This window comes from Fukomys damarensis, unplaced genomic scaffold (genome assembly GCF_012274545.1).
Source record: "Fukomys damarensis isolate Sample0158 unplaced genomic scaffold, DMR_v1.0_HiC HiC_scaffold_28, whole genome shotgun sequence".
NCBI classification, from domain to species: domain Eukaryota; kingdom Metazoa; phylum Chordata; class Mammalia; order Rodentia; family Bathyergidae; genus Fukomys; species Fukomys damarensis.
In genome coordinates, this window is record NW_022900940.1 from 40,335,742 (window position 1) to 40,345,937 (window position 10,196).

At 45.4% G+C, this 10,196-nt stretch overlaps 1 long non-coding RNA gene across 2 annotated transcripts in view; it reads right to left on the minus strand.

Moving 5' to 3' along the window:
- Positions 1-8,208: 8,208 nt before the first annotated feature.
- Positions 8,209-10,196, minus strand: part of LOC104875493 — a 74,136-nt gene continuing 72,148 nt past the window's right edge. For both annotated transcript variants that reach the window (XR_784080.2, XR_784079.1), the window contains exon 3: positions 8,209-8,418. This is a non-coding gene — a long non-coding RNA (uncharacterized LOC104875493). The remainder of the gene's footprint in view (positions 8,419-10,196) is intronic.

The window sequence follows — 10,196 nt, forward strand, 5'->3', positions numbered from 1 at the left end:
CAGGAAGTGGGCCTGCTATCACTTGGACTTGCAGGAAGTCAGACTCCGTCTTCAGTACAACTCAATTAATCAAACAATAATCTCTGTAACAAACAACCCGAAATGGCCAGACTTTATGGATAACTGCTTTCTCAATTTTGGTCACTGCTTCCAGTTTAGGATCAACCAGAGAAAGTTGAATATGCACTCTAACCCATCATATAGATGCCCTGCTCCTACTTACTCACCAGAGCCTTCTGTTTCCTACTACACAGCTTTCTCACTCCCCTCACAGCCTTTGAGGCAAGGTGGCTGCTTCCCCTGCTACAGGAAGCTCTTAATAAACAGATTTTACTTTTCTCATCTGGTTGGTCTTCCCTTACTTCCATAATAAAATTTTATTTGGATATTAATCTAAACAGACCCTAGGGTTGGCATCTCCAGTTCATTTCATGCTGCGGCCAGAGCCCCATTCATGCTGTCCCTCGCCTTCCCTTGGGATTCACTCCAAATTCACACAGATACAGCCTTTCCCAACTCTGGCCACTCTGTGTCACATGTCCCTCCTCTCTGCCTTTCTCGTGATGCTCTGTCCAGGCCCACATTTGCTCAGGTTCTTGCACTCAGGACCCCTCTGTCATCGGCGTGTTATGGCCGACACCCCCTTTGGTGAACTCCATTTCCCCTCCTGGGTACTCCGCCCTGCCTGCACTTGGCATGCAACTGCAGTCTCTGTCTTATTTTTCTGCCCCTTGACTACAAGTTTCACCAGGGAAGGAGCCCCAGATGCCTTACTCACTGTATTCCCATCCACACAGCTCAGGGCCAGGCGCGTGAGAGGCATTTGATAAACGAACCAGCCGGAGGTAGGAAGTCAGAGGCCCTGACAGATATCCTTTGACTAGGAACATTAAATACTTGTTTAATGAGTTATTCTAATGGAAGTGTTTTTAATTAGGGCAAAAACCCACACTACCTCCGAAGGGGAGAAGTTATATTCAGCTCCTTCAATTCAACAAACATTTTCTGAATGCCTCTAAACATCAGTCCCTAAATCGGGCTCTAAGGATAAAAGAAACTAAGACAAGAATCCAGTTGTCAATGACCCTGCTGGGTATTGGAGGTACAACTACTTTGTGCTCCCTGCCATCAAAGGACTGATGCCCTAAAGGTGATGACACCTGAAGACAATTACACACAGAGCATAGCAGAGGGAATGTAGAAATATACACAAGCTTTACAAGGAACACACACTGTGTCCACACAAATCACACCTCTCTACCTTCTGCTCAATACGTTATATTTTCCTGAAAGGTTGTGTGCAAATTCAGCGTTTGTAAACCATATCATTTGAAATGCCTCCAAGCTACCTCTCGGTTTAAAGAAATGTTGTGGCAACTCTTTTTATCAATTCCTAATTTAATCCTTTTGTAAATTTGACCCCGAAAAAGAATAACGTTTTTTCGAAAAGTAGATCAAAATTGTGTTACATCCTGAGGAAGCAGAATAGCATGTGTGGGGGAGCACAGCAAATTTTAAAGGGAAGGATTGTACCTTTGAGCTTCCTTGTCTGTATTTTAAAATACACCATGTACAGCTTAACAGTGAGACGTGTTCTGAGACACACATTGTTAGGTGATCTCATCCTTGTGTGATCATCAGAATGTATTTATGCTCCCTACATGGGATAGGTCCATCTCTTGACACAGCCTCTTGATATAATCCAGAAACAAAGTAGATAGGAGATGTATGAAGCTGCTACCAGCATAATATGACATACTGTTTTATAGTAACCTTTTTATAAGTAGAGGGGATATACTGCAAAATAACAATAAAAAGGATACTAAACACACAAGCCAGTAACAGTTATTTATTAACTTTGTCCAGTGTTATGTACTGTACCTAACTGTGCTGTATTTTACAGGACTGGATGAGCAGTAGGTTTGTTTACTTCAGCATCATCACTAACACGTGAGTAATATGTTGCACGATGCCAGTTATGACAGCTCTAATGTCACAAGGTGGTTGCAATTTTTCAGTTATGATCTTATGGGATCATCATCAGATAGTTGGTCCAGTGTTAACTAAAATGGTACTGTGCAGGGCACAGCTGTTCCCAATTTGCAGAGGGTGTGTGTGTGTGTGTAGCGGGGATGCACCAGGTCTAAAGAGTCCATGTTGCCCTCTCGGTGCCCACTCTGGCTCTGACTCAGGGCTGCTGAGTCCCCTCCAGTCACCTGAATCACCTGAGTGAGCTCCAATGGCACAAGGCAGCTCTCCCACTACACCTTCAGGGAGAAATTAAACCCAAGTGCTGTTATGAAAGGCAAGGGGTGTTAGGGTCCCAGGACCAGGAAGCAAATCCTCCGAATCTTCAGCCGTCTGGCATTTTAAATTTCACTGGAATATCTCACAGAGAGATGGGAAAAGTGTGACTGGAGACAGGTTGCCTCTGAGATGTAAGCGCCACGGGAGGGCCGCAAGCAGGGGAGTTTTGCTCCTAGTTTAGCTTGGAACTGTGGTTATGGTTTTTCTAGTATGGACTGAGACCTCCCTCTCCCTCTCCTTCCTCATAGTGATTGGCCACGACAGCTACTCTCAGGGAGAGCTCTGATGGAACTTAGGTTTGAGTTTGTGTACCAGATATGATACAGTGAGAAGAAATTTACTACTCACAGGTCCCGGAGGGTATCTTTATGAGTTGTGATCACAAATACAGTGAACGCTGCTGCTAAGTACCATCCAACAGAAAGGCAGGCTTGTAAAAACACCAGTGTGTCCTCATCCACCTTGTTCACCAGATCTGGCACCATCCCAGGCCTGGCTCTTCCCCAAAGATACTCACAAAACAAGACCTTCAGAACTGCTTCAGAAAATGGCATGAGGCTCTAGGTTCCACTCCCAGGACTTTAATCAATCAATAAATCACATAAATTCCTACTGAGGGTCAGGCCCTGCAAGGAAAGTGCTACAGACAGAATGAAACAGACAGATTTCCCCTACTGGAACTTACATTCGAGAGCAGAAGCAGACAAAAACAGAGGGCAAAAAAAACAGGTATTTTAGTCCTGTGATGAAATGTAGCAGGGAGGACCTCTGTAACATGGGGTGCTGTGGGGAGGCCTCTCAGAGGAAGTGGAGCTTAGAGGGCTTCCGGAGGATGAGAAGGAGCTTGCCTATGAAGAACTGAGAAAAGGGATTCCAACAGGAGAAAGTCCCTAGGCCAGGAAGACCCTAACGGAGTAGGAGCTGCCCAAGGCCAAGCTGGCTGGTAGGAAAGGAGCTGGGGCATGACTAGGACTGGGGTGGGGTTAGCAGTGAGGCAGGAGCCGGGCCATGCAGAGCCTTATGGGTCATGGAGGAGAACCTGAGTTACTTAGAAGCTGCTGAAGAGTCTCACGCAGAGGAACCATCTGAGCCAATTCGTGTGTATGAGGACAACTCTGGCCGCAGGAAGTGGGATTGCCGGATCATCCGGCAAGGACAACTATTGGCACCCCAGCCTCCTGACTCAAATCTTCCTTCTAGGCCCAGTTATATTGAATGTCCCATGCTCCTTCAAGGTCACGCGCAGCCAGGGTAGTAAGAGCAGAAATGACCCTGGAACACCAAGGGTAAATTCAGGGGCCAGCATGTAAGCAGAGACACCAACTACACACCTGAATTGCTTCCGATCCTTTGGATATAAATGACTAAGAACTTGAAACTGGCTGAAGCAGAAGAGAAGACACCAGCGTCCTTGGGTGAAAATCCTAGAGGTAGGTCTCACTTCAGCAAAGCTCGATCCAGGATTTAAACAAAACGAGTGGGACGAACCATCTCCTTCACTGACTCTCAACAGCTCCAGCCCGACAACCTCGAAAAGCTGGGTCCTGTCTCCCTTCCGGTTTGTAGTGTTTCCACTTCTGCAACAATACCTATGGTCAGGAGGGTGCATGTCTCTACCTTGAGCCTCTGTCCAAGGTTTCACCCCGGGAACCCTAAATCCATTGGTCTGAATGTGAAGGGAGAGGACTGTAACTGCTAGGAGAGAAAAAATTGCCTGCCTCTGTCAGAAATGCCCCCAAAAGGGGAATAAACAAAACAGTTTCTTTCTTTCTCATTTAAGACCAGTCTAAAGGTAGAAAGTCCAACGTTGGTGTGGTGGCTTTGTAGTTCAGTCATCAGGAAACTAACAATCCTTTAAATTTCCTGCTCTACCATCCAAACATGTGGTCTCCAATCAGAACAGTTGCTGAAAAGCCCTAACCATCATATCTGCATTCTAGGCTGAAAGAGGAAGGGCAAAGGGGAAAAGGGATTCACCTTTTAGCTGAGTCACCTTCTTTAGGTTGCCCTTCTGCAGTGTTGCCTAGTACATTTGCTTATCTCTTGTTGACTAAAGTTTACTCATGTGGCCTTGCAAGGTAGGTTAGAAAATATCGTCTTTATCCAAGGGACAAAACGCCAGGAATAAAAATCAGGACTGAGTTACAAACACAGAATGGGCATTGGATGGATATTTACAGTCTCTGATGCAGGTGTAGAAATGGGTCCTGGAGAGGCCCTACCAATGGATGCCCCAGTCCCTTAGGCGCCGGCTTCCATGAATGAAACTAAGGGACAGGGAACAGTTTGGGGCATTCCTGGAGTGGAATGAGCTGAGGGCAACAGCATCTGGGCTGCAGCAACCTAAATGATCATGGCTCTAAATGGTCTGGCCAGAACTATGTCCTCTCCTTCAAAAGGGTTCAGTGACACCTTTGCCTCACCCAGATTCCTTCCCCACGTGACCAGCCTGAGTTTCACACCTATACTGGGTAGTAGGGTTGTATTTGAAGTGGGATATTAAACTCTGAAGTTGACAAAGAATCTAGGAGAGAATGTTTATATGCCCTTTCTCCTAAGTTGCATGCCTACAACCTACACTGCTGGTGCCTCGTAATTTCTGTATGATATTACTTGTTGCTCAATCCAGAATTCAGAATCCCACATGGCCTGTAACAAAAACTTTCATGGAAAGAAGGACACTCACACAGACTGTTAGAGCATAACTGTGACCGTTCACTTACTGTGTCAATTTGAGTGAGAAATGCCCACCTGAATTGAATCAGCATACTTCTGGATGTGGCTGAAAGGATTTATGGAAGACAGTGTATCCATCCTGGGTGTGGTGCCCACCGATAAGCTTGTTACTTGAATGCAAGAAAAGGGAAACGAAGGAAAGCTCACTTCTGTTTCTTCAGAAAAGCTCCAGTCTTCACCTTCACCTTCAGCCACGTCATCTCCTGGCTTCCAGCATGGACTCAGCCTCCAGCAAAAACCATCAGCCCTCCATTGCAGACCCTTTGGCCTCCCAATATGGGCTTGCAAGGGACATTACAGTAAGCTCCAACCTTCTGGATCCTTCAGATCTTCAACTCACCGTCAGACCTTGTGCACTCTTCTACACCTGACTGCAGGTGGCCATTGTAAGCCTACCTTGTAAAATCCTATATATTTGTATATCTTGCATTAAATCTGTTTCTCTAGTAAGCAGTGACTGATACAATAACTTTACCACCAAGGGTAATATCTATGTGCCTTGCAATGCCTAGGAAAACTGATGTTTCTCAGCAACCTATCTTGATTAGACAATACGTGATATTTGCTAAGAAGAGGGCAGGAAGTGTTACAGGAGTCCAGGAGACAGGAGGACTTCAGGGGCTGGACTGATCCAGGACGAAGGGCTAAAACTTGAGTTACTGAAGATGTTAATCATTCTGAAGGTTCAAGTTCTAAAACGGAGGTGAGGGTGGAGTAGGGTGCAAACTTCTAGGTTTGAAAGGGGCAGTGCCAGGTGCATTCGGGTAATCCATGCAGCTCTTCCATCCATAGCAGAGGGGTGGTGCAGGACAACAGCAGGACAGAAACCTGCCAGTTTCTCCTGGACTCCCTACAGCTTGTATTTGAATTTATAAAGGTCAGTTCTGCCTGAAGATTGCAGATATTCATTAATATTCCTCAAAGAATAAATTTTAAAAGCAAGGCTTTTGCTATCAAGTTTGATCTGGATTTCAGACTCACACAACCTATTAGTTATTTGACCTTAGGAAAACTATCTGTCCAGTTAATGCCATTTTCCTCACACTGAATATAATAAAACCTATTCATAGAACTATGGTTTTGTATTTAACATACATAGTACAGTCAAGGGTGTGTTAGAGTAGCTGCTGAGGTGGAGCTGTAGCTCAGTGGTAGAATACTTGCCTAGTATGCATGGGACCCTGGGTTCGAACCTCAGCACAGCCCCCCCCCAAAAAAAGTACTTATCATGCTGTTCACCAACCTCTGAACACATAGTAAGTGCTCTAGTATGAATGTTTGTGATCCCCAAAATCTATATGTTGAAATCATAACCCCAGGGTGATGGTATATGGAAAGTGATTCGGTTATAAGAGGTGATTAGGTTATAAGAAGGAAGCTCATTATGAATGAGATTAATTCTGTTAGGAAAGAGGCCTCAGAGAAGCCCCTTTTCCCCTCCACATGAATACACAGCAAGAAGGTACCATCTTGCACCAGGTCACAGATCCTCACCAGACATCCAATCTGCTGACACCTTGATTTTAGACTCCTCAGGCTCTAGAACTATGAAAACTTAGTTTCTGCTGTTTATAAGCCATCTGGTTCATGGCATTTTGTTATAGCAATTCAAACAGACTAAAACTGTAAGATTATACTCCCAGGTCCCCTGCAATGACATGACCAGTGCTGGCCAATAAGCAATGAGCAAAACTGCTGTACATCACTTCCGAGCGAAGCATTTAGTTGCCTGTGTGAGAATCACCAGAGCACTCTCTTCCAGCACAACCAGCAAAGTTCTGTCATCCCGGGTTCCAGAGTGAATATGGCAGCCATGCGGAAGGAACACAGTACCCAGTCCACCAACGATGGACATGTTAGATTAGGAAGCAAAATACTGTGTCGTCATACACTGATTCTTTAAGGTTATTTGTCTGCTTTAGACATCTAGGGCTAATATCAGAGAAAAGGAGGTAAGAGAGCAGCTAATAGAAAATCCCAAATCAAACATCACTTAATACCTTCTCTGATCCCAAAGATTACATCTGCTGTTCTGTATACTGATCGCCTACTGTGTTCCAGGAGCTCTGCTGGCACTCTAATGTGCAAAATCTTACTTGTTTTCCCTTCAAAGAGAGTATCTTTACAGGAAGGATTCAGAATTCAAAAGAGCTTAGCACTTACCTACTGCAATGTTGGCATTGTTTTCAAGGGTGAGACTAGAATACAAATTTAAATCTGTCAAATCCTATGTTCCTCTGTGCATGACTGCGCATAGAACAAACTCAAGTCTGGAAAACGGATGAAGGCAGAAGTACTATACATAGTGAATCAAAAGCATTTTTGAGGGCTGGGGATTTAGCTCAATGGTTCTGCTGCCTGCCTCACAAGTACACAATCCCGAGTTTCATCCCTGGTACAAAAAAAAAAGTATTTTTGACCTCTTTCTCAACTATTTAAAAGTCTAGTGCAACTGGAAAATAATACTAGATGTGAATCTACAGATGCTGGATAACCAGACAGCTAAAGGTTAGTTGGTCCTTACAGACAACTACGAAACCGCCTTCCCCTCCTTTCCACCCATGGCAAGCAGATCATGTGACAAACCGGTTTCACAGTAGATGGTATGTGATTCCATGATGAGCCCCAGTCAGGGCCAGGAGCTGTGCTGAGTCCCAGGAAGATGGAACTGGGGGTGGGAGGGGGAGCCAACACCATCAACTTTAGGACAATAAAAAGCCAACTGACAATCCATAAGTAAGCAAAGAGACCTTTCAGATACAGTCACCCCTGCACATCCATGAATTCTACATCTGTAGACTCAACCAATGGTGGATTGAAAATATTTCAAACATGAAATTATATCCGTATTAAACAGGTAGACTTTTTTAGTTTAAGTGCTATTTACATAGTATTTACATTGCATTATGTTCTATAATTAATCTGGAAATGATTTAAAGCATACTGAAGGATGTAGGCAGGTTTATAAGTGAGATTAGGTAGGTGGGTTTTATGCAAATATTACTCTTTCTTAGATAAGGGACTCAAAAAAAATTCTTTGATTTTGTATTCACTGGAGGTCCTGCAACCAATCCCCTGTGGATACCAAGGGAAACTGTGATTACAAATCAGGAGAAAGGCTAGAAAGATACAGTAAACCCACCTGCCAATTTGTTTCCAGGCTCCTTTGTGGATTATCAGCAGCTTTTGGTGGTTAAAATCAGGTGAGCGCTACGCATACCCACGTGTTATAACTTTGCAGCGAAGTCACTGTGAGAGCGAATCTGGATCACATTCCAACTGTAAACAGACGTCCTATTACTAGGCAGCAAAAGTCCTCAGCCTGTCTACAGGCACGGAGAGGCCCTCTTGGTCCTGTAGCATGCAGGGTAGTGCCTGACAATAAAAGGAAGGCCGTTGGAGTTTGACTCTTAAGTGTTCCTCAAAGGCCATGTGTTGATAGCTCGATTCCCAGGTGAAGGTGCTATTTGGGAGGTGATGGAAACTTGGGAAATGGGGTGCAGCTGGAGGAAATGGGTCTTTGGGGGCTATGTTTGGGCCCTGTGCCCCTTCCCAGCTGCTATGTGGTGAGCATCTTTGCTCTGCTGAGTGCTCCAAGCACCGCGGTGCTCTGCCTCTCCACAGGTCCATAGCAATGGAGCCAGCTGACAGAGGAATGAGACCTCTGAAACTGAGCCAAAACAAACCTTTCCTCCCTTAAGTTGACATTCTCAGGTATCTTGTCACAGTGCTGGAAAACTGACTGACACAGACCACAAGCACACATGGCACACGGGCCACAAGCTTTGCAATAGGAGCCCGAGAGCCTGACCTACTGCCAGCTGCCAGTTTCCTGCTCCCTGTGAAATCCAGCTGTAACCTTTCTGACCTCTGGACTGGCTTTAATGCCTCTGCAACCGGTAGAGGGCACAGAGAAGGGCTCACTCCTGGAGCTTAATGTTCTGCAGCCATCACACTGAGATTCTTAACACTCTCATCCTAGAATTTGTGTCTGTAAGTGAAGTCGAAAAGGACAAGTTTGGAAGTTTGGAGGCTTGGAGCCACTGTTTGGCCTCCTACTGCCTTGAGGGAAGGCTCACACCCTTCTGTTCCTTATTCCCTCATCTGAACCCTACCTGACCTCCCACTGGCCACTACCCTGTTCCACCCATCAGGGGCCAGAGAATGAGTGTGGCAATGGTTAGGGGTGACTCAGGTGCCCTGTAATGCCCATGTCCCAATAATGGTGGCACATGGTTGTACCCATCCCTGCCCCAAGATACCAGTGTCATAGCTGGCGACTCAGCAGGGGCAGGGCTCCTGCCCAGCTCAGCCAGGTACCTAGCACATCCCACTGCAGTGGTTGCAAAATTCGTGGGGCTACCATTACACCATGGGCTTGGCCATGTGTCTATCAGAAGTGGAGGAGTCTGGCTTGACTTTTCTACCCCCACTGGGTATGGTGCATTGGACCAGCAACTGGTAGGAGCATAACCTGGAAGCTGATGGGTTCTGGATCAGTCAGCGCTTACTAAGGAAAACAGATTTTTTAAGGACAGATAAATACATAAGAATTTATAAGATTGGCTTAAATCTTGGCCACCCCAAGATGGATATGGGAGAGTACAAAAGGTCTGTCTGTACGCTGGGGATCTGAAGGATCCAGTCAAAGGCCCAGAGTTCAGTGTAGTGTCCCACGTGAGTCTGAATCAGGAGGCTGTAGGGTCTTTGGTAGAAGACTATAAAGTCTGCACCAGAAGCCAGAAGATGATGTCCAAGATGAAAGCAAAGACTGGAGTGCCGCAGAAGAAAACAGAAGCCATCCTTCCTTCTTCGTCCTTTGTTCCATTCTAGTGGTAATCCTCCCTAGGGTGGGGAACTACGCCGAGCCAGTTTGGTTGGGCGTTACTTATCCATGTTGACACAGTCAGTCAACCCCCCGCAGGCTCAAAGAGCAAGCTGAGTTGTGGATCCCTCATTCTGGACCTGAGAGCATCTACAGTCCCATGGGCACTCCTGTCATAGAGGGAGTATGGCACTGAATACCAAACTTTAAAAAACATATGACAGGACTTAGTCCATTTGTGTTGCAACAACAAAACACCTGCCACTAGGTACTTTATTTAAAAAGTTTTATTAGCTCACTTTTTTTTTTTTTTTTTTTTTTTTTTTTC